Consider the following 22646-nt stretch of genomic DNA (forward strand, 5'->3'; position numbering starts at 1 on the left):
CAATCCACCTCATTAAGGGTCTTCCTCTTGTCCACCTAACCTTTACTTTGCCAAGCATGATGTCCCTCTCCAGGGACTGATCCCTCCTGACAACATGTCCAAAGTATGTAAGACGCAGTCTCACCATCCTTGCTTCTAAGGAGCATTTTCGTTGTACTTCTTCCAAGACAGACTTGTTCATTCTTTTGGCAGTCCATGGTATATTCAATATTCTTCACCAACACCACAATTCAAAAGTGTCAATTCTTCTTTGGTCTTCCTTATTTATAATCCAGCTTTTGCATGCATATGAGGTGATTGAAAACACCATGGCTTGAGCCAGGTGCACTTTAGTCTTCAAGGTGACATCTTTGGTTTCCAACACTTTAAAGAGTTCTTTTATAACAGATTTGCCCAATGTAATGTGTCGTTTGATTTCTTGACTGCTGGTTCCATGGGTGTTGATTGTCGACCCAAGTAAAATGAAATCCTTGTCAACTTCAATCTTTTCTCCATTTATCATGTCATATTGTTGGTCCAGTTGTGAGGATACTTGTCTTCTTTACATTGAGGTGTAATCCATACTGAAGGCTGTGGTCTTTGATCTTCATCAATAAGTGCTTCAGGCCTTCTTCACTTTCAGCAATCAAGGTTGTGTCTTCTGCAGAGATTATTAATGAGTCTTCCTCCAATTGTGATGCCCCATTATTCTTCATATAGTACAGCTTCTCAGATTATTTGCTCAGCATACAGATTGAATAGATATGGTGAAAGAATACAACCTTGACACACACGTTTCCTGACTTTAAACCAATCAGTATCCCCTTGTTCTGTCTGAACAACTGCCTCTTGATCTATATAACGGTTCCTCATAAGCACAATTAAGTGTTCTGGAATTCATATTGTTTGCAATATTATCCATAATTTGTTATGATCCACACAGTTGAATGCCTTGGCATAGTCAATAAAACACAGGTAAACATCCTTCTGGTATTCTCTGCTTTCAGCCAGGATCCATCTGACATCAGCAATGATATCCTTCATTCCATGTCCTCTCCTGAAACCTGCCTGAATTTCTGGCAGTTCCCTGTCGATGTACTGCTGCAGTCGTTTTTGAATGATCTTTAGCAAAATTTTGCTTGCGTGTGATATTAATGATAGTATTCTACAATTTCCACATTTGGTTGGATCACTTTTCTTGGGAATAGGCATAAATATGGATCTCTCCCAGTGAGTTGGCCAGGAAGCTATCTTCCATATTTCTTGGCATAGAAGAGTGAGCACTTCCAGTGCTGCTTCTGTTTGTTGAAACATCTCAATTGATATTCCATCAATTCCCTGAGCCCTGTGTCTGTCAGTTTGTCATACTGTGGGGACTTGTGTGTTGCTGTGATGCTGGAAGCTAGGCCACCAGTATTCAGTATGCCACCAGTAGGGTCACCCATGGAGGACAGGTTTCAGCTGAGCTTCCAGACTAAGACAGACTAGGAAGAAGGACCCAGCAGTCTACTTCTGAAAAGTATTAGCCAGTGAAAACCTTATGAATAGCAGCAGAACATTGTCTGATATAATGCTGGAAGATGAGCCCCCGGGTTGGAAGACACTCAAAAGATGACTGCGGAAGAGCTGACTCCTCAAAGTAGAGTCGACCTTAATGATGTGGATGGAGTAAAGCTTTCGGGACCTGCATTTGCTGATGTGGAATGACTCAAAATGAGAAGTAACAGCTGCAAACATCCATTAATAATCGGAACCCGGAATGTACGAATTATGAACCTAGGAAAATTAGAAATCATCAAAAATAAAATGGAATACATAAAAACATTGATATCCTAGGCATTAGTGAACTGAAATGGACTGGTATTAGCCATTTTGAATCAGACAATCACATAATCTACTATGCTGGGAATGACAACTTGAAGAGGAATGGTGTTGCATTCATCATCAAAAAGAACATTTCAAGATCTATCCTAAACTACAATGCTGTCAGTGATAGGATAATATCCACAGGCCTACAAGAAAGACCAGTTAATACGACTATTATTCAAACATGCGCACCAACCACTAGGGCCAAAGATGAAGAAATAGAAGATTTTTATTAGCTGCTGCAGTCTGAAATTGATGAAACATACAGTCAAGATGCATTGATAATTACTGGTGATTTTAATGCGAAAGCTGGAAATGAAGAAGGATAAGTAGTTGGAAAATATGGCCTTGGTGATAGAAACGATGCTGGAGATTGAATGATAGAAGTTTGCAAGACCAGCGACTTCTTCATTACAAATACCTTCTTTCACCAACATAAACGGCGACTATACACATGGACCTTGCCAGACGGAACACACAGAAATCAAGTTGACTACATCTGTGGAAAGAGACAATGGAAAAGGTCAATATCATCAGTCAGAACAAGGCCAGGGGCCAACTGTAGAACAGACCATCAATTGCTCATATGCAAGTTCAAGTTGAAACTGAAGAAAATCAGAGCAAGTCCACGAGAGCCAAAATATGACCTTGAGTATATCCCATTTGAATTTAGAGACCATCTGAAGAATAGATTTGATGCATCGAACACTGGTGACCGAAGACCAGATGAGTTGTGGAATGACATCAAGGACGTCATACGTGAGGAAAGCAAGAGGTCATTGAAGAGACAGGAAAGAAAGAAAAGGCCAAGATGGATGTTGGAGAGGACTCTGAAACTTGCTTTCAAACGTTGAGCAGCTAAAGCAAAAGGAAGAATTGATGAAGTAAAAGAACTGAACAGAAGATTTCAAAGGGCTTCTCGAGAAGACAAAGTAAAGTATTATAATGACATGTGCAAAGAGCTGGAGATGGAAAACCAAAAGGGGAGAACATGCTCTGCATTTCTCAAGCTGAAAGAACTGAAGAAAAAATTCAAGCCTCAAGTTGCAATAGTGAAGGATTCTATGGGGGAAAATATTAAATGACGCAGGAAGCATCAAAAGAAGATGGAAGGAACACAGGGAGTCATTATACCAAAAAGAATTAGTTGATGTTCAAACATTTCAAGAGGTAGCATATGATCAGGAACCGATGGTACTGAAGGAAGAGGTCCAAGCTGCTCTGAAGGCATTGGAGAAAAACAAGGCTCCAGGAATTGATAGAACATCAATTGAGATGTCTCAACAAATGGATGCAGCACTGGAGGTGCTCACTCGTCTATGCCAAGAATATGAAAGAAGCTTCCTAGACACATCCAAATACCTTGAGGGACGAAGTTGCTGGGGCAGAGCTTTAAGGACTACGGTCTCGGGGGACATCTAGGTCAAACGGCACAACATAGCTCATAAAGAAAATGTTCTATTCCCTACTTTGGTGAGCAGAGTTTGGGGTCTTAAAAGTTTGCAAGTGTCCACCTAAGATGCATCTATAGGTCCTATCACATTCTGGTCAAAGGAGAATGAAGAAAACTAAAGACACAAGGAAAATATTAGTCCAGAAGATTAATGGACCACATGAACCACAGCTTCTACCAGCTGTGCCCAGAAGAACTAGATGGTGCCAGGCTACCACCACCAACCACTCTGACAAGGATCACAATAGAAGGTCCCAGGCAGAGCAGGAGAAAAATGTAGAAAAACATCCAAACTCACAAGAAAAGACAAGAATCTTATTGGTCTGACAGAGAATGGAGGAGTCCCCTAGAATATGACCTCAAACACTGTGTTAACTCAGTACTGAAACCACCCCTGAAGTCCACCTATCAGCAAAACATTAGATAGACCTATAAAACAAAAAATAACACACATGAGGCAGGTGCTTCTTAGTTCAGTCAAGTATATGAGACTAAATAGTTAACATCTGTCCAAAAGCAAAGAGAAGGCGGAAAGGGACAGGAAAACTGGACGTATGGACATAGAGAACTCAGGGTAGAAAGGAAGTGGGGAAGAGTGCTGACACATTGAGGGGATTGCAAACAATGTCACAAAACAATTTGTATATAAATTTTTGAATGAGAAACAAATTTGCACTATAAACTTTCACATAAAACACAATAAAATAAAAAACAAGGAAAGGGGCAAAAGAGTTTTTTGGGTTTGTCTTATTGAAATGAATTAAAAATGTTAAAAAAAAATTTTATATTCAATTCTTCCACTAGCTCACCAATAGATTGTAAAATGAGGGTTATTTTGAGTTTGATCAAGCTCACTGTAGGGAACGTTTCGGAAAGAGAAAAAAAGAAATATAGCTACTTATACACCCATCTGCATAAAAAAAATAGAAATAGAGGGGAGAAGGTATATTCTAAAGATAATTACTACTTGGGAACCAGCTAGACAAGAAAATGCCAGTGAGAAAGATAAACTAGGATGGCACCCAGTTAATGGATTGTGCTGTTATCAGGGATAGGTGGTATAGGTTGAAAAAAAGTGTATATTCACCTTGACAAGTTTATAGGATATCCAGAGAGATACAGAATAAGTGCTTGGAAATATCAGTCTACAGTTTAGATGTGAAGTCAGGATAAGCAGTTAAATTTTTGAGTCACCACTTCACTGAAATAGGCATATCAAGGGACATGGGTGGTTCAGTGGTAGAGTTCTCACCTTCCATACTAGAGGCCAGGGTTTGTTTCCTGGTAATGTACCTTATGTGTAGTAAAATTTTGCTGAAGATTATTTCTAAAATTGTTGCAGCATCTACAAGGAACTGCCAAAATTCAAACCAGATTTAGAAGAGGACGTGGAATGAGGAATATCATTACTGATTTCAGGTGGATCTTGGCTGAAAGCAGAGAATAGCAGAAAGATGTTTATCTGTGTTTTATTGACTAGGCAAAGGGAGTTTACCGTGTGACTCATAACACATTATGGATAATCATGTATTGCATTGAGCAATTTTGTTGCAAAGAAATCTTTAAAGTGTTCAAAAGTAAAGGTGTCACTTTGAGGGCTAAGGTGGACCTGACCCAAGCCATGGTATTTTCAATCATATGCATGCAAAAGCTGGAAAATGAATAAGGAAGACCGAAGATGAATCGATGCCTTTTAAATTTTGGTGTTGGAAAAGAATATTGACTATACCATTGAATGTGAGAAAAATGAACAAGTCTGTCTTGGAAGAAATACAGCCAGAGTGCTTCTTGGAAGCAATAATGGCTAGACATCATCTCATGTACTTTGTCCATGTTATCATGTGGGACTGTTCCCTGGAGAAGGACATCATGCTTGGTAAAGGATCAGCAAAAAAGAGAAAGACCCTCAACGAGATGGACTGACACAGTGGCTGCAACAATGGGCTCAACTATATAACGTTTGTGAGGATGAGGCAGGATGGGGCAGTGTTTTCGTTCTCTTGTACGTAGGGTTGCTATGAGTCAGAAGTGACCCGATGGCACCTGACAACAATGCACCTCGTGTGTAGTCAACAGCTGTCTGTCAGTGGAGGTTTGTGCGTTGCTGTGATGCTGAACAGATTTCAGTAGCCCTTCCACACTCTAACAGACTAGGAAGAAAGACTGCGCTATCTACATCTGAAAATCAGCCAACGGATGACTCTGTGGATCACAACGGTCCAATCTTCAATCGACTGTGGAGATAACGCAGGACTTGTCAGCATTTTATTCAGTTCTGCACGGGGCCGACTCCAAAATAGCTAACAAATTTCACTGAAAGTTTTTTCTTTGGATATCCACTAATTCATTCAGCAACCATTTATTGAGTGGTTATTTTATGCCATGCACTTATTCCAGTGTCAGAAATAAAACATATCCCTGCTTTTATGAAGTTTACTTTTATGAAGTGAATACAGATGTATTTATCCAGAGATAAAATAACTACCATTTTCTGTGAGTTTATCCTGTATGCCAATACTGTACAAAGTACTTTTTTCCAAAAAATCACCAAATTCTATAAGACCATTGTTAAATAAGGAATAAATATTACAGTTTCAATTTATACATAAGATAATACAGCATTTAAAAAATTTAAAATAATTTTTTCCAAGCTATTCAGCTATAAGTCAGCTGAATCAGAATTCAAACTTTTTTTTTTTCTGACTCTAATGCTCTTTAACTCCTACACTGCATAGATAATAAAAGAGCCCTGAAGAAGCAGCCTGGGAAATGCTCCTATATAAGGAAGGCCAGCAGAAGATAGCCCAGGAGCAAGGTAGGAAAGGAAGTGGAGTCTCAAAAGGAAAGAGAATTGCCCCCAATCAGAAGAATGACTTTGAGGACAGGTAACAAGTAAAGGGACAATCCACTGGGTCAAAAGCCCCCAGAAGTATGAGGTCACACATTGTACAGAGAACCCACTGAAGTCAGCTATGAGAAGGTCAATGATGTGACCAGAGAGCAGCAAGAGCCAGAAATGGAGGGCTGATGGGAGACAAGCAAGTGGCAACGTTGACTGTGAGAATATATCATGTAACTTAATTGGAGAGAATTTAGGAAGGAGAGTAAAGATACATTGCCTTAGTAACAGGGGAATTAGAATCAACATGGTAGATTAACTGGAATGATCCTACTATATAGGTTGTAGAGAAATTTCAGATTTTTTTTAACAAGAAAATTCCATATTGCTACACTTTGGGAGCACTTTTGTTTTCAGAGTAATTGGATGAAGGCTGTTCACTTCTTGCAATTTTATAATAGCCAAAATTCTATTGATGTTTTGTCTGAAGAAACTAACTAAATATTTATAAAAATTAAATGTAGTTCACATTAATTTCTTATGTGACCTTTCTATAAGCTACTTAATATGACTCTGGTTAAAACCAAGTGGTTGGGACAAAGGTCACGAATATTCTACTGCCATAATTATGGGTATTATGATATAGGAGGTGGGGTACTTTGTGGAGGAAATGTGTACCTATGGTGTTTTTAAAAAAAATTTGGTGAAAATTATCATCTTATAAAATGATGTATGTAATTCACACCATGATTTGCCTAAGATGCCGAGCAAAACAAGACGGAAAAATATGACTTTTGGCAGGAGAAAACAGATCACAAGTGCTATACAAGGAGACAGGCACCAGTTATGGAATTTGATGAGCACTTGAAGGCATCAGCTTGATTTTCACAAGCTTATTCATTGATTTTGTAAATGTTTTAGAAAAAAGGCCAAAAAAAAAAAAAAAAACCAATAGTAATAACAATAAGCTTGATAGTTGGAAAAGTTTTTAAACTTTCCCTCTGAGGACGTCATTAGGATCTTTAAAAGGCCCATCCTTTAATCATATCAGTTTAAATTAATGAGGAATAACACTAATGCAATTATTGTTACTTTTCGATACTTTCCCTCTCTTTCTCCTTCTTCCCTTCCCTCCCCAACATTATTTTATAAAATTTAATTCTTGAGTACCTTATTCATATTATAGTGTTCATGACCAAAAAATTATTTCTCCACCAGGTGAAAATAATCTCTTTCCTTTTTGTTTCCTCATTTTCTCCATGTTTTTTTTTTAGTAGATGGTAATGGCAAGGCATTCCCCCTTGCCCTCAGTTGTTAGGAGTCAGCCTGCTGACCATTCTCAATTATAACCTCTCCCAGGAGTTACCCTGATGCACTGGAAGCCAGCTTTACTGGAAATGTCTGAGAGTGGGAAATTCCACATGACACAGACAGAATAGAGGTGGGAGATAGAAGGGGTAATCAACGACTGGCTTTTTGGGGGTACAAAAAAACAACCTCTCTCCTCAACTCCTTAGAGGCTTTCTTGCTCCAGAGCCTCTCCATGGGATCAGACTGAGGTTCTCCTTCCCCGTGTTCTGTCCTTGCTTCGCTCACAAGTTGCACCTGAGAGCATCTACTCACTCTACCATTTACGAAAGAATCCCATCTCAGGCTCTGCTTTCAGGAAACCAGACCCAAGTGCTTCTGTCAGAGTACTTGCCACTCTTTAACTTGTGAAGTTCTGTAAATACCTGCTTGAATGACAATATTTCAATATATTTCCCCAACTATTAAGTCATGTTGCATTTTAAACCGTACTAATGATTAAAAAAAAAAAAAAAAACCCTATGTCGCAATTCTACTTTCTAACACATGGGGTCTTCATGGGTCAGAATCTACTTAATGTCAACTAACCAAAGCAACAAAAACACCTTAAGATGAAGACATGAAAACATGAGAGCAAAGTTTTTGTCATTGTAGGTGATTCATTTGCACGTCAGAGGCCTTTCTGAAGTCACATCCATGGCTGGGGATGCTGCTGTAATCCATCCCAAGTACCTTAAGTATTATTTATCTTCCCCCATAGCTTCCCTAAATAAATATGTGAACAAGGAACTGAAAAATGCTAAGTTATATAGTTCAATAATTATTAACGAATCAAATAAATGAAGTCACCTACCCACTTGCTTCTCTATCCATATACCTCTAGTGTTCATCAAAGGTGAGGGCATTTAGCAGAGTGGTTGAGAGAGTCGGGGAGTGTTCAGAACACATACAAAGCTGAGTTCAAATCTCAGCTCTGCCACCTATTAGATTTGGTTCTTGGGAAACTTACATAACCTTGCCATGTTTTCTTTTCCTCATCTATAAAATAAGGTGTACCAACTTCGAAGAATATTGTGAGAACCAAAGCTGGCCATAGAGTAAGAATTTAACAGTTTTCAGCCATTTTTATTCTGAAATGTCTTAATGCATTTTACAATAGAACATTTTAGATAAAATTACTTCCTAGGGTTTTATCCATCAATTTTTCCTAGGCATCTCCAGGTCTAGCCTAGAAATCAGGAGGACGATTAGAAGGACAGATGGAATAAATCCCAAGTTTACCACCAGGAAATCAAGAAAGCAGCAGTCTGAGCTTTCACTACAGAGAAAATCAGTATTGAAATCAGACACAGAAGACATGAATTACATAGTCAAAGCCCTTTCCAGGACTCCCTTTCTCCCTCTATCTCTTCTGTAGATAGGCTAAGAGTACAAAGACGCAGGGAATATCAAAGTATTCCTTGTAATTTTCAAATATCCATGGCTTAGACTGGTATGGAAGAATATTGAGAAAAGTCATCCCTTAGTTCCTAAACTCCTCAAGGATAGAGGCTACATCAAATATCAAATAGATTTTGAAGTCTTTCCCATAGTGGCCCATACAGTGATAGTCATAGAGTAAATGATTGATAAATTCTTGAGGAACTAAGCTAAAGTAAATCTGCATACCAGAAGAGGAGAGTTTGTTTTAAAGGAAATAATAATAATAATAATGTATAACAAAGGAGAAACACAGAAATCCATGGCAAAGAAACAACAAAGACAATTATGCAGTAGTGGTGACAACATGAACCACAAGAACAAAGGTTCCTCCCACGTCAAAGACTTAATCATTTTACATAATTATGACTTACCATATTATTATTTTTATTAAAAAAAAGCTGTACATAGAGATGGCATCTCACAAATTCATGAAAAATGGAGTCAAATAATCTGGCATAAGGAAGAGATGATGCAGGTCTTTGGCCTATTAAGAGGGCAAAACAACCAGTGAAGGAAATAGTTCAAACACTTAGGATCGGGAGGTAGTTGGCATGCAGTCCGGGGCCAGGCATCCTTACCCCACAGACAAGCCAGATAGTGGGCTTTAATGGGAAGTTAAATCACCTGTGCCCAATTTAACATAAAATACATCTCTTTGGGCAAATTTCTTATCCCAGGGCTTTCTGAAACTTACTGGTTGTGGGAAAAAATAAGAACTATAAAATGAATATAGTAATCATGATTTTAATTTTTTATGTTATCCTTAGGCCCACAGTAGGAGGTAAAAAGTAACTTGCTGAATGGATAAATAAATGTCAATTTCTTCACAGCTATGAAAAACACTGGAGTAGGATTGACTGGCTGCTGATTGCTTAGGAGCAGAGGGACCAAGACTTGTAAAACACGAATTTGCTTATTTCATTTCAACATGTGTTGGGTAACAACCCAGCGGCACCTGAACCCAAGGTCAGCCGCATCTCCAAGAGACTGAGAAAGTCTCTGGAACCAGTGGTCACGACATATGTATGGTTTGTTTGGAAAGCTTACTTACAGAACTGTGGCCCAGGGTGGTGGCTGGACCAGTTCAGCTCTCCACAAGCACCTAGCAAGGAACACAAGCTTATATACTATTCCAGCTGGAACCAAGGCTCATTGTTTTTCTCCCATGTCCTTGGGCAGTCAGTGTTCCCAGGGACTTCATGTCCAGGCCTGGACGGTTTCCTTCCTATTGCTAAGGCATTCCTCGGCCTTGGTCGCTGGCCCAGCCATGCCACTCCTGGCCTTGTACCTTAGCCCTGGTCCATCCTGAATTCAACCCCAGTGTGCTTTTTTAGGGAAGAGCCAAGCTGATTCCATTAGAAGGGGAAGCATATAGCTGAACAGCATTGCCCTACAATATGCATCATTAACACTCCTCTGTATGCACAGTAGGAAACCCTGGTGGCACAATGGTTAAGTGCTAGGGCTGTTAACCAAGAGGTCGGCAGTTTGAATCCTCCAGGCGCTCCTTGGAAACTCTATGGGGCAGTTCTACTCTGTCCTATAGGGCCGTTATGAGTCGGAATCGACTCAATGGCAGTGGGTTGGGTATGCACAGTGAGGGTACTGGTGAATCAGTGTTAAAATTCTCACCTTCCATGTGAACACTCGGGTTGGATTCCCAGCCAATGCACTTCATATCCACCCATCACCATTCTGTTTGTGGAGGCTTTCATGTTGCTATGTTGCTGAACAGGTTTTAGTGGAGCTTCCAGACTAACACAGATTATGAAAAAAAGCCTGGTGATCTACTTCTGAAAAGCAGCCAAGAGAAACCCTATGAATCACAGCATTCCAATAACACACTGATCTTGGGGAAGAGGCAGGACCAGGCAGGGTTTCCATCTGTTGTGGCTTGGCATCACCATGAGTCAAGGACTGACTACATGGCAGCTAACAACAATGTGTCCAACACTGGGCTAAGTGTTTAGCAGTGATAAAGAGAATTATACACGCAGATTCAAGCCTCAAGAAACTTGTAATCCAGTTTAGGGTGCTTACAGTGGGAAATACAGCTTTAAGTTTAAAAACACAGTACTTCAAATTGCTTTCTGCCATCACCCACCCTGCGGCCACAACCGGTGCAGAGTCCACCACCCACAATACTGCCAACACCTGTGCCGATTCCACCACATGCACCACCACCACCACCTGCTTTGCCACTGTTACCTGTGCCATTGTTGTCACCAATGTCACCCCTACTTGCACTGGCATCACCACTTGCACTGCCCCTACCAATGCTGCCACCACCACCCTTTCCACAACCACTGACCATACACACCATGGCCACCACCGACCTTTGCCACACTGTCATCGTGGTTGCCACCTGCACTATGTTAATATCTGTGCTGCTAAAACCAACCATGCTGCCTCCACCACCTGTGCCCTCACCACCACTTGCACCATTGTTACCACCCACATCATGGTCACCACCCATGTCTCCTCCACTTCCCACGTTGCCTCTACCGCCCGCACCACCACCACCACCTGCATAATAGTACCCATCTGCACCGCCCTCACCACCCACACTTCTGTGACAACCCACGTCATGGTCACCACTGACACTGCCGCCACCACCTGCATCATGATCATCATCTTTATCACCAACAGCACCTGCATTATGGTCACCACCCACACCACCATCACCACCCACACTGCCATCACCACCTGCATCTCTGCCACCACCTGCTTCATGGTCACCACCTGCATGGCCACCACCACTCTGAAACAGAAGGGAAATTCCTCAACAAAATAAAGGGCATCTCTACAAAACCAACAGGCAACACCATTCTCCATGGAGAGAGGCTGAAAGCATTCCCTCTGAGAATGGAAAAAAGACAAGAATATCCTTTATCGCCACTCATATTTACCATTGGCTGGAAGTCCTAGCCAGAGCAATAAAGCAATATAAAGAAATAAATGTTATCCAAATTGAAAAGGAAGAATTAAAACTATCCCTATTCACTGACGAGATGATCTTATACGTAGAAAACCCAAAAGAAACAACACAAGAAACTACTGGAACTAATAGAAAGATTCAGCGGAGTAGCAGGATACAAGATCAACATACAAAAATCAGTTCATTCTGACTTCCAGCCAACATGGCACCATAGACAGAAGTACCATGCCATCCCTCCACAGCAAAGATCTGAAAAACTAAATAAAACGGAGACAAACATCATTCCAGAAACCTGAAGTGTCAAATGAAAAGATAAAGAACTCAGCCAAACACTGAATGGAATAAGAAACTGACAGAGACTGAAAGCAAGGAGAGTTATGTGCCAAGGTGCCTTATTAGCTAACGCAGCGTGGATTCCTTGTCAGATCTTGGACTTGTCAGAGATCGGCTGACAAGGAGCACGGGAAAGCAGTTTCATGGAGCTCCCAACAGGAGACAGAGCACCTGGTAATGAGTGATATATGCTTTCCTAACCCCCACATTTCTTCCCCTCCCTCTTCAGCCTCCTCTGCTTCCCACCAGCCACAGTCTCATGGCCAGGAGGCAGTTGCATCCTCCTCGGGCCACTTGAATTTGCCCCATCCACACTGGCTGTGTCCCTGAGTTAGTGTTGCTTCTTTTCATCTCTTTTGGTTTCTTCCATGCCTCCACACCACCTCCCCTTCCGTTCTCTCAAATGCCTGGCTCTGTGTGCCATCATTGCTTCTCCTTGAAAGGCTGTGAAACCACACTTGACTGGGGATCCATACTGGTGGGATCCCTGGGGCTTTTTTTTTTTTTTTTTTGGCTTGTTTTGTCTTCCTTTGTTCTGTTTTGTTTTGCTTGTATCTTTGTTTTTATTTCTCTTTTCACACTGGGGAGCCCCTTCTAGCCAGGCTGCACTACTGGCCTAGGAGACACTCCCCCAATATGTGCAGCCGTGCAAGCGAGATCCCTGGGGGCATTTTTTCCCATTATTTTCTTAATTTTTTTTCTTTTTTCCTTCTCTCTTTTTCCCCTTTTGTCTTTCTTCATTTCTCAGTTCTTGTCTGTCTATAATTACCTTCTTTTCCTGTCTCCTGAAAATCCGGTGCTGTGTGACATCTATACCGCCTCTAGCCAGGCTATACTGTGCAACCTGGGAGACTTCCCTGGTCTTCGTGGATGCACTGGTGGGACCCCTGGTGACTTTTCTTCTTTTTTATTTTCCAATTTTTTTTTTTTTTAATTTTTATTAAGCTTCAAGTGAACATTTACCATTCCAATCAGTCTGTCACATGTAGGTTTACATACATCTTACTCCCTTCTCCCACTTGCTCTCCCCCTATTGAGTCAGCCCTTACAGTCTCTCGTTTCGTGCCAATTTTACCTTCTTCCCTCTCTCTCTATCTTCCCATCCCCCCTCCAGTCAAGAGGTGCCAACACACTCTCCTGTGTCCACCTGATTTAATTAGCTCACTCTTCATCAGTATCTCTCTCCCCCCCACTGACCAGTCCTTTTCATGCCTGATGATTTGTCTTCGGGGATGGTTCCTGTCCTGTGCCATCAGAAGTTCTGGGGAGCATTGTCTCTGGGATTCCTCTAGTCGCAATCATACCATTAGGTGTGGTCTTTTAATGAGAATTTGGGGTCTGCATCCCATTGGTCTCCTGCTCCCTCAGGAGTTGTCTGTTGTGTTCCCTGACAGGGCAGACATCGATTGTGGCCGGGCACCAACTAGTTCTTCTGGTCTCAGGATATTGTAGGTCTCTGGTTCAAGTGGCCCTTTCTGTCTCTTGGGTTCTTAGTTGTCGTGTGACCTTGGTGTTCTTCCTTTGCCTTTGCTCCCGGTGGGTTGAGACCAATTAATGTATTTTAGATGGCTGCTTGTTGGCATTTAGGACCCCAGGTGCCACAATTCAAAGTGGGATGCAGAGTGTTTTCATAATAGAATTGTTTCGCCCATTGATTTAGAAGTCCTCTCAAACCAAGTTCCCCAGACCCCAGCCCCTGCTTCGCTATCCTTTGAAGCTTTCATTTTATCTCAGAAACCTCTTTACTTTTAATCCTGTCCAATTAGGCTGACCTTCCATGTTATTTTCCAATTTTTTGTCTCATTTTTTCTTCTTTTCCTTTTTGCTTCTCTCCTTTTGTCAGGTTCTCATTTCTCCACTCCAACAACAAGCTCCCTTTGCATTCTTCTTTGTTACTGTTTGTTTGTTTTTCCTTTGTTTGTTTCTGGCACCTGTTTCTCTCTCCTTTTTCTCATACCCATACTAGCTCCATACATCACAACCTCCACCTCTTTCCTGCCTATCTGCACTGTACACTGAACATCAAACCTCAAAGCAGCACAGGCACGGCCTACTGGAACCTGCCTGGCACTGATTCCTGGCCCATCCTGTCAGCCCTACTATATGCCACATGCAACCCATCCCACCCTCTCCTATTCAGCTGAACCTACCCTGCTGCACCATAGCTGAATGACTGCCCCATCCATTGGACAAGGAGGTGAAAAGTATCACAACTACAGATGAGCAAACAACAAAGAATGCATAGACCACCTGCTCAGACATAACAAAACAAGACAAAAAAGAAGGATGAATCAAACAAATCTACAATCAAGAAACAAAGGAGATAACTACTGAATGTCCCGAAGACAGTAGGCAATATCAAAACATATAAAAAAAAGGACAGGATGGTTCCAGTAGGTGACCAAAATAAAACACCAGATGACTTTCCAGTAGAAGAAAAGGCACTAGAACTACCTGACAGGGAATTCACATCTCTTATATTCAGAGATAGCCAAGAGTTGAAGCAAAAAGCAGACAAAATGAAGAAAAAATATAAATTTACTGAAAAGGCAGACAAATTCAGGGATAATATAGATAAATATGGATAATATAGATAAAAATGGAAGAATTCAGGAAAATAATACAGGAACAAAATATAAAATAAATTCACCACTAGAAATCATACAAAAACAACAATTAGAAATCCAAAAGATAAACGACAAAATTTCAGAAATGGACAGTGTCATAGAAGGGTGGAGGAGCAGGTTTGAAATGATGGAAGGTAGGATCAGTGAAATTTGAAGACAAACACTTGGATACAACTCTGAGGAAAACTCAGAAAAAGAATGGAGAAAAATGAGGAAACCCTGAGAATTATTTGGGGTACAATCAGAAGCAAAAATCGTGAGGGAGCAGAGTTCCAGAACAGGGAAAGAAAACATAAAACACAGAGAAGATCATTGAAGAATTGCCAACAGAAAACTTCCCTAATACCAAGAATGATGAAAAGTTGACCATCCAAGAAGCTCAATGAAAGCCATATAGGATAGACCCCAAAAGAAAAACACCAAGGCGTATCATAATCACACTCACTAAAACCAAAGACAAAGAAAAAATCCTAAGAGCAGCTTGAGAAAAACAAAAATTCACATAAAGAGGAGAAACAATAAGACTAAGCTCTGATTATTTGGCAGAAACCATGCAGGCAAGAAGGCAACTGGATGATATATGTAAAACCTTAAGAGAAAAATATTGCCAAACATGAATAATATATCCTGCAAAACTTTTGTCCAAGTATGATGGTGAAATTAGGACACTTTCAGAGAAACAGAAATTAAGGGAATATGTAAAAACCAAACCAAACCTACAAGAATTATTAAAGGGAATCCTTCAGTCTGAGAGCAAACAACATCAGACCACAGCCTGAAACTAGGATGCAAGATTGAGCAGCCAGATACCAAACTAGGAAATGACCTCTCAAGGTCTATCCAAAAACAAAAGAATTACAATAGGGAACCAGAGAAGTTAATCTGTAAATGGCAAAAAACATTATAACAATAAAAGAGAATAAACAGTGTACATATAGAACTTTCTAATGGAGAGGAAGGCAAGGTGATACCAAGTAATAACAGACTGATTTAACCCTAGTAAGATAAGGGTAAAATTCAAGGTAACCACAAAGAAAGTTAACAAACCTACTCATCAAAACAAAGAAGAAAAACGTAAAGCCTCAGTAAAAACAAAATCTAAGAAAACAAAAGAAGTGAAAAAGAAATTCACAAACAAGAGGAATTCACCACAGGAGACTAAGAGGAACAAAGAAAATGTTGGTACCACCAAAAAAAAAAAAAAAAAAGGCACTACAAAATGACAGCAATAAACTCACACTTATCAATAATTACACTGAATGTAAATGGTCCAAATGCACTCATAAAGAGACACAGAGTGACAGAATGGATTAAAAAAACAGGATCCATTAATATGCTGTCTACAAGAGGCACACCTTAGAAACTAAGATGTAAATTTATTAAAAATCGAAGGGTGGAAAAAATATACCAAGCAAATAACCACCAAAAAACAGCAGGAGTGGCAATAATAATCTCAGATAAAATAGACTTTAAAACAAAATCCACTGTGTAAAAGACAAAGGTGGGCACTATGTAATGATTAAAGGCCAATCCATCATGAAGACTTAACCGTAATAAACATCTACACACCCAATGACAGGGCTCCAAAATACATAAAACAAACTCTAACAGCACTGAAAAGAAAAATTGACAGTTCCACAATAATAGCAGGAGACTTCAACACACCACTCCCAGTAAAGGGCAGAACATCCAGAAAGAAATTCAACAAAGATACAGAAGAGCTAAAGAGCACGATCAGCCAACTTGACCTCATAGACATATATAGAACACTCCACAAAATAACTACAAAGTACACATTCTTCTCCAATGCACATGGTACATTCTCCAGAATAGACCACATCTTAGGCTACAGAGTAACCCTCAACAAAATCCAAAACATGGAGATAATACAAAGTATTTTCTCTGACCACAGTGCCATCAAAGTAGAAATTAACAACAGGAAGAGCAAGGGAAAAAAAAAATAAAAAACATGGAAACTGAATAACACCCTGCTTAAAAACCACTGAGTACTAGAAGAAATCAGAGATGGAATAAAAAAAAATTCCTAGAATCAGACAAGAATGAAAACACATCATACCAAAACCTTTGAGACACAGCAAAGACAGTCCTCAGAGGTCAATTTATAGCAATAGATGCACACATCAAAAAAGAAGGGACAAAATCATAACATTAGCTACAGAACTTGAACAAATAGAAAGAGAACAGCAAAAGAAGCCCACAGCCACCAGAAGAAAGGTAATAGCAATGATCAGAGGAGAAATAAATGAAATAGAGAATAGAAAAACAATAGAAAGAATCAACAAAACCAAACAATGTTTTTTTGAAAGGGTCAACAAACTGACAAAATTGACAAAAGAAAAACAATAAGAAATGAAATGGGGGACATTACAACAGAACCAACTGAAATAAAAAGGATTCTAACAGAGTATTATGAAAAACTATACTCCAACAAAAAAAATCTACCTACCAAAACTAACACAAAATGATGTTGAAAGTCTGAACAGACCCATAACAAGAGAAGAGATTGAAAAGGTAATATAAATAAATAAATAAAACTCCCTACAAAAAAAAAAAAAAATCCCTAGCCCAGATGGCTTCACTGGAGGATTCTACCAAACATTCAGACAGGAGCTTAAACCAGCACTACTCAAAATATTTCAGAACATAGAAAAGGAAGCAATACTTCTGAATTCATTCTATGAAGCCAGCATAACCCGGATACCACAACCAGGCAAAGACACCACAAAAATAAAATTATGGACCAATATTCCTCATGAATATAGATGTAAAAATTCTTAACAAACTTCTAGCCAAAAAAATTCAATCCACCCAGTGCCATCAAGTCGATATCATATCACAAAAATAATATACCAGGACCAAGTATGCAAGAATGGTTCAACATTAGAAAATCAATCAACGTGATCCACCATATAAACAAAAAGAGACAAATCACTTGATCATCTCGATAGATACAGAAAAGGCATTCAAAAAAGTCCAATGCCCATTCCTGATGGAAACTCTCAATAATAAAGGGCATAGATGCAAAACAAACAGCCAATATCATTCTTAATGAAGAGGGGCTGAAAACATTCCCCTCGAGAACAGGAACAAGGCAAAGATGCCCTTTATCACCACTCCTATTTAACATTGTGTTGGAAGTCCTGAAAACTAGAGCAAGAAGGCAAGAAACAGAAATAAAGGGCATCCAAATTGGTAATGAAGAAGTTAAACTCTCCCTATTTGTGGATGATATGATACTGTGGATGATATGATACTATACATAGAATAGCCAAAAGACTCCACCAGAAAACTACTGGAACTAACAAATTCAGCAGAGTAGCAGGACACTAGATACACATACAAAAATCAGTTGGATTCCTATACGCCAATAAAGAAAATGATGAAAAGGAAATCGGGAAAACAATACCATTTGTAATAATCCCTAAAAAAGAAAATACTTGGGAATAAACCTTACCAGCGATGTAAAAGACCTATACAAAGAAAACTACAAACACTCCTGCAAGAAAACAAAAGAGATCTACATAAACGCATAAACAGACCATGCTCATGGATAAGTAGACTCAACATTGTGAAAATGACAATTCCACTCAAAGCAATTTTTTAAATACAATGCAATCCCATGTACCAACAACATTCTTTAAAGAGATGGAAAAACTTATCATTAACTTTATATCCAAAGAGAAGCAGCCCCGGATAAGTAAAGCACTATTGAAGAATAAAGTAGGAGGACTTGCACTACCTGATCTCAGAACCTACTATACTGCTATGGTAATCAAAACAGCCTGTTACTCGTACAATGACAGATACAATGACCAATGGAACAGAATTGAGAGCTCAGATGTAAATCCATCCACCTACAGTCACCTGATCTTCTACAAGGGCCCAAAGTCCATCATATGGGGAAAAGACAGTCTTCTTAACAAATGGTGCTGGCAAAACTGGATGTTCATTTGCAAAAAAAAAAAAAAAAAACAGGACCCATACCTCACATCATATACAAAAACTAACTCAGAATGTATCAAAGACCTAAACATAAAGCCAAAAACCATGATGTTCATAGAAGAAAAAATAGGATCAATGCTAGAGGTCCTAATACATGGCATTAACAGGACACAAACCACAACAAACAACACACAAGCTCCAGAAGATAAGCTAGATAAATGGGATCTTCTTAAACACTTGTGCTCATCAAAAGACTTCACCAAAAGAGTAAAAAGAGAACCTACAGAATGGGAAAAAAAATATTGGCTATTACAAATCAGAAAAAGGTCTGATCTCTAAAATCTACAAGAAAATTCAACACCTCTACAACAAAAAGATAAATAATTCATTTTAAAAATGAGCAAAGGAAATGAACAGACACTTCATCAAAGGAGACATTAAAGTGGCCAACAGACACATGAGGAAACACTCACGATCTCTAGCCACTAAAGAAATGCAAATGAAAACTACAATGAGATACCACCTCAGCCCGGCATTATTGACACAAATCAATAAAACAGGAAATAAACGTTGGAGAGGTTGAAGGGAGATCAGAACTCTTATGCAAAATGCAAAATGATACAACCATTTTGGAAAACAATATGGCACTTCCTTAGAAAGGTATAAAAAGAAATACCATATGATCCAGCAAACCCACTCCTAAGAATATATCCTAGAGAAATAAGAGTGGTCACACGAATAGACATATGCACACCCATGTTCATTGCAGCATTGTCCACAATAGCAAAAAGATGAAAACAATCTAGATGTCCATCAACAGATGAATGGATAAACAAACATGGTACATATACACAATGAAGTATTAAGCAATGATAAAGAGCAATGATGAATCTGTGAAGCATCTCATAACATGGATGAATCTGGCGGGCATTATGCTGAGTGAAATAAGTCAATTACAAAAACACAAATATTGTATGAGACCACTACTGTAAATGCTCATGAAAAAGTTTACATACAAAAAGAAGCAATCTTTAATGGTTATGAGGGAGGGGAGGGGTGGGGATAGAAAAACACTTAATAGACAATAGATAAGTGGAAACTTTGGTGAAGGGTAAGACAGTACTCAATACTTGGGAAGCCAGCACAACCTGTACAAGGCCAGGTTATGGTAGCTCCATGGACGCATCCAAACTCCCTGAGGGACCGAATTGCTGGGCTGAGGGCTGTGGGGAGCATGATCGTGGGGGAATATCTAGCTCAATTGCCATAGAGTTTATAAAGAATATGTTCTACATTCTACTTTGGTGAGTAGCATTTGGGGTCTTAAAAGCCTGTGAGCAGCCATCTAGGATACTCCACTTGTCTCACCTCTTCAGGAGCAAGGAAGAATGAAGAAAACTAAAGATACAAGGGTAAGATTAGTCCAAAGGACTAATGGACCACATCTACCATGGCCTCCACCAGACTGAGTCCAGTACAACGAGATGGTGCCCTGCTACCACCACTGACTGCTTTGACAAGGATCACGATGGAGGGTCCTGGACAGAGCTGGAGAAAAATGTAGAACAAAGTTCTAATTCAAAAAGAAAGACCAGACGTGCTGGCCCTACGCAGACTGGAGAAACCCTGAGAGTATGGCCCCTGGACAGCCTTTCAACTCAGTAATGAGGTCACTTCTGAGGTTCACCATTCAGCCAAAGATTGAACAGGCTCATGGAACAAGGCAAGCCTAAAGGAATGCACCAGCCCTGGGGCAGGGACTGGAAGGCAGGAGGGAACAGGAAAGTTGGTAATAGAGAACCTGGGGTTGAGAAAGAAGAGCGTTGACATGTCGTGGGGTTGTTAACCAATGTCACGGCACAATGTGTGTACTAACTGTTTGATGAGAAACTAGTTTGTTCTGTAAACCTTTAACTAAAGTCCAAAAAAAAAAAAAGATGCTGAATAGAGTAAAAAAAAAATCTGTTCATTCCTATACACCAAAGGAGATAATTTCAAAAAGGAAATCAGGAAAACAATACCATTTACAAACAGCCCCTAAAAAGACAAAATACTTAGGAATAAATCTAAACAGGGACACAAAAGACCTATACAAAGAATACTGAAAAACACTATTGCAAGAATGGAAAAATATACCATGTTCATGGATAGAAAAACTCAACATTGTGAAAATGTCAATTCTACCCAAAGCAATTTACAGATATAATGCAATACCAATCCAAATTCCAACATTCTTTAATGAGATGGAAAAACTAATCACCAACATTATATGGAAAGGGAAGAGGCTTCATATAAGCAAAGAATTACTAAAGAACAAAGTAGGAGGCCTCACACTACCTGATCTCAGAACCTACTATACAGCCACAGTAGTCAAATCAGGCATATATAGACAAACAGGCACATACAAAAACAGGCATATAGACCAATGGAACAGAACCAAGCACCCAGGTGTAAATCCATCCACCTAAAGTCAGCTGATCTTTGGCAAAGAACCAAAGCCCATTAAATGGGGAAAAGACATTCTTTTTAACAAACGGTGCTGGCAAACTGAATCTCTCTGGTGGACAGGGAGTATGGGAAAGCAGATTCACAGAGCTCCCAGCAGAAGACACAGCACCTGGTAACTGGCAATATACACTTGACCCTTTCACCCTTAATTCCCCCCACTGGGACTCTGCCACTTCCTTCTGGCTGCAGTCTCTTGGCCGGGAGGCACTGGATTCGGCCCTGTTCTGCTTGGATTCACCCCGCCCACACTGGCTGTCTCCATCAATGTCATTTGCTTGTTGCTGATGTTGCTTTAGTCTGTGCCTTTTGGTTTCCTTCCTGCCTCTCATCACCTCCCTCCCCTCTTTCTCAAACACCTGGCTCCACGTGGCAGCTTTGGTTCTTCCTGAAAGGCTGTGAAGTGCCACTCAGCTGGGGAGCTGCTTCCCTGGTCAGTGCCACCATGCTGGTGGGGTCCTCAGGATTTTTTTTTTCTGTTTTTTTGTTTATTTGTTTTTGTTTTGGTGGCTTGGGAGCCCTTTCTGGCCAGGCTGTACTGCCCAGCTTGGGAGCTACCTTTCGGGTCTGCGAAGCTGGGCTGGTGGGATCCCTGGGGACATTTCCTTTTTTTGTTTTTGTTTTTCTTGTTTGTTTTCTCTTCATTTTCTTTGCTTGGGAGACTCTTCTAGCCAGGCTGTACTGCACAGCCTGGGAGCCACTACCCTGTTCTTCACAGCTGCACTGGTGGCATTCCTGGGGGCTTTTTACTTTTCTTTTCTAATTTTTATTTATTCTACTTTACTTTTTCTTTTCTTTTCTCTTTTTGTTTTTCTCCATTTCTCAGTTTCTCATTTCTTCACTCTAACAGCAAGTTCCCTTTGCACTTTTTTTGTTCGATTTTGACTTCTATTTCTCTCTCCTTTTACTCTTCTTTTCCATACCCATCTTAGCTCCAAACATCACAACCTCCCCCCTCCTTCCTGCCTACATGCATCATGTGCTGAAAATCACACCCCCGAGCAGCAGAGGCACAGAGTACCAGAACCTGCCCTGCACTGATTCCTGCCCCTGTCAGCCCTGGGACTGCCACAAACAACCCATCCCAGCCCCTCTTCTTCAGCTGGACCTGTCGTGCTGCACCATAGCTGAGCAACTGGCCCTGCCCATTGGACAAGGAGGTGAAAAGTATCATGCCCAAAGACAAGCACACAACACCTGCTAAAACATAACAAAATAAAACAAAAAAGTAGGTTGAAACAAACAAATGTACAATAAATAAATGAAGAAAATAATTACTGAATATCCCAAACACAGCAAAAATATCAAAACATATTAAAAAAAAAAAAAAAGGACAGGGCGGTTCCAGTAGAC

General features: G+C 40.0%; 1 pseudogene; it reads right to left on the reverse strand.

The window, feature by feature from the left end:
- LOC100663975 (protein Shroom3-like) overlaps positions 1-21625 on the reverse strand; it is a 28326-nt pseudogene extending 6701 nt beyond the window's left edge.
- Positions 21626-22646: the final 1021 nt, after the last annotated feature.

This window comes from Loxodonta africana, chromosome 4 (assembly GCF_030014295.1).
Source record: "Loxodonta africana isolate mLoxAfr1 chromosome 4, mLoxAfr1.hap2, whole genome shotgun sequence".
NCBI classification, from domain to species: domain Eukaryota; kingdom Metazoa; phylum Chordata; class Mammalia; order Proboscidea; family Elephantidae; genus Loxodonta; species Loxodonta africana.